This window comes from Myotis brandtii, unplaced genomic scaffold, assembly GCF_000412655.1.
Source record: "Myotis brandtii unplaced genomic scaffold, ASM41265v1 scaffold138, whole genome shotgun sequence".
NCBI classification, from domain to species: Eukaryota; Metazoa; Chordata; class Mammalia; order Chiroptera; family Vespertilionidae; genus Myotis; species Myotis brandtii.
The window spans coordinates 1,901,665-1,904,683 of record NW_005354915.1 but is presented as its reverse complement, the minus strand read 5'-3'; positions in this window follow the sequence as shown (position 1 = coordinate 1,904,683).

Genomic DNA, 3,019 nt, shown 5'->3' with positions numbered 1-3,019 from the left:
CCCCCTGCCCACTGGGGATCGAACCGGTGACCTTTTGGCACCTGGGTTGACACTCACCCACTGAGCCACACCGGCTGGGCCAAACTGAGAGTTCTCACTTTACTCGTAGGTCCCTAATTCGTCTCAGATAATGACTTTGCGGGTGATAGGAGGTGGGGTGAAATGCCTTTTCCCAGCGGATGTCCACTTGCTTTAGAGCCACCACGAGGGAGGCTTCCCGTGTCTCCGCTGGGTTGCTCGGTGACTTTGCTGAAATTAAGTGACCGGATGTAGTGAGTCTGCTCCTGGCCTCTATTCTGTCCATCAGTCTACGGGGCTGTTCCCGCCGGCTCCGCGCCGTCTGTGACGGTGACTGTGCGGCCAGCTTCGCACTCAGACGTGTCAATCCGCTCGCACTCCCCCTGTTCCAGCCCCTCTGGTCACCCCAGGTCCGCGCCGCCCCGGGCAGCAGCGAGGCCCCAGACACACCGGCTGTTTACATTTATTAAAATGAAACTGCACGAAAGATTCAGTTCCCCAGGCCCGGCCGCCGCGCTGAAAAGGCCCCGTGGAACATTTCCACGGCCACAGATCCACTTTAGGGCCTCAGCAGTTCCATCTCGGATTCAGAATCATTTTATCAATTTCTATTTAAAAAGCCTGTTGGGGCTGCGACTGGCAAGAAATTCCATCTACAGATTCGAGGGCGGAGAACTGACAGGCTAATGAGATTGAGGCTGCTGATCCATGAACGTGCTCTCTCTCCCTGCTTAGGACTTCTTAAATTTTCTCAGCGGGTTCGTGGCTTTCAGTTAGTGGCCTCACACATCTTGTGTGAATATATCCCTAAGGATTTTGTGATACTTATTTCCCAGATTCGTTAGGATTTTCCACACACACGACCACTCGGTCTGTGGGTAGAGTTTATGTGCGTCTTTCCGTTCAGGTGCCTTTTATTTCTCTTTCCTGCCTTTCTGTGCAGGACTTTGTTCCAATGCGGAGCAGAGGTCACGAGTGGGCAGCGTCCTTGCTGTTGATCTTGGGGGAACGTGGTTGGCGTCTCACGCTGGGTGTGATGCCCATAGAAGGCTCATGCGAGCCCTTATGACATGTGTGACGTTCCCATCTCCCCTGAATGTGTGAGAGTTTTAAAACTAAATCATATGGCCCTCACCGGTCTGGCTCAGTGGATAGAGCGTTGCCCTGCGGACTGAAGGGTCCCAGGTTCGATTCCAGTCAAGGGCATGTACTCTGGTTTCGGGCACATCCCCAGTAGGGGGTGTGCAGGAGGCAGCTGATCGATGTTTCTAACTCTCTACCCCTCTCCCTTCCTCTCTGTAAAAAAAAAAATCAATAAAATATATTTAAAAAAACAACAAAAAACCTAAATCATACGGATGCTGAATTTTGTTACTGCTCTATCCACATCCATGTAAACAATCATTTTTTCTCTCGTTTACTCTGTTAACCTGGGGAATTAAACAGATTGACTTTCGACTGGCCAGCCCTGCCCTCAGGGGTAACACCTGGCCCCCGAGTTCATCCTTCCAGCTTTGTTGCCTTGGATTTGCTGGCGTTTTGCGGGGCCTCTGGGCCTGTCAGTGGGGACATTGGTCAGTAATTCTCTTTCCTGCAACATCTTTGTTACCGGGTCGCGCTCACCTCATAAAACAGGGTGGGGGCTGCTCCCCTCTCCATGTTCAGAGTGAGTTTGTAAGCCCGGCTCATTCCTTCCCTAATCGTTTGATAGAAAGTCGTTTGATAGGAAACTGTTTGACGAGACCTTTGGGCCTGGAGCTTCCGTCCGGGCAACAAGGTGTGCGACGGCGAATTCAGTTTCCGTGGTGGATCAACAGGACGAATCGGCCATGTTTCTCCTGTAGCGAGCTTCGGTGGTGTGTGCCTTTCAAGGAATCTGTCTGTTTTGTCAAAGTTAGAAAATTTGTGTGCCAAAGACCTTCATAACATTTCTTTACTGTTTTATGAAGTCTGAGGATCGCGAGTGTTTCTCCTCGTTCATTGTATAACATGGTTGTTTGTGTCTTCTCTAGTTTTTCTGATCATTCTAGTGAGAGGTTTACTGATTTATTGATCTTTGCAAAACAACATTATTTTTTAAAATTATGTTTTTATTGATTTCAGAGAGAGGAAGAAAGAGGGAGAGAGAGATAGAAACGTCAATGATGAGAGAGAATCATGGATTGGCTGCCTCCTGCACGCCCCCTACTGGGGATCAAGCCTGCAATCTGGGCATGTGCCCTGACTGGGAATTGAACAGTGACCTCCTGGTTCATGGGTCAACACTCAACCACTGAGCCACACCAGCCAGGCCCATGGTTTTATTTCATTGATTTAGTCCATGTTTGTGTTTTCCATATCATTGATTACTGCACTTGTTTCGATGATCTCTTTCCTCTGCTTACTTTGGGGTTAATTTTCTCTTTTTCAAGTTCAAGATAAAGCTGTGTTTTAAAGAGGAGGGTCTGGGACAGGGTGTGGCTTTGCATGTTTGTGTGTCAAAGAAAGGGCAACATTCTCTGGCCTCTGGCATGTCCCCACTATTCCTGGCCACACCAAGTGAGGGCCCATGGGAACGAGCTCTCGGGTGAGCGGGCCTCCTCGGTGTCCAGGGCTCCCAGTAACCCTCCAGGGTCCCGCTGCCCCATAGTCAGCCTTGAAGAATTTAGTAACATGTTGACGTTTTCTCCCGCCTTTCCGGACACCCCTCTTTCTCTGCGCTCTGCTAAAGGGGAACCGTCTCCTGGGTCCTGTCCCTCCTCACAGGGGCTCACCAGGGGCTGGACGTCACCTCCCTTCATTTCCCGTGACCTCAGCTGTCTCATGAGCTCAAGAAAAATTCTTGTTTTGTAGATTAGCTTTCTCCTTGTTAGGTCCACAATTCAGAGGCGCCCTCATATGACCGTGGGAGGAGCACCCCCTCTGATGGGCTGAAAGGGCCCAAAATGCTCACAGCTCTCAAGGTTGCTCACATGCGCTACCCTGGCCGTTTCTGTGTCGTTTACTTGTTTATAAATATACA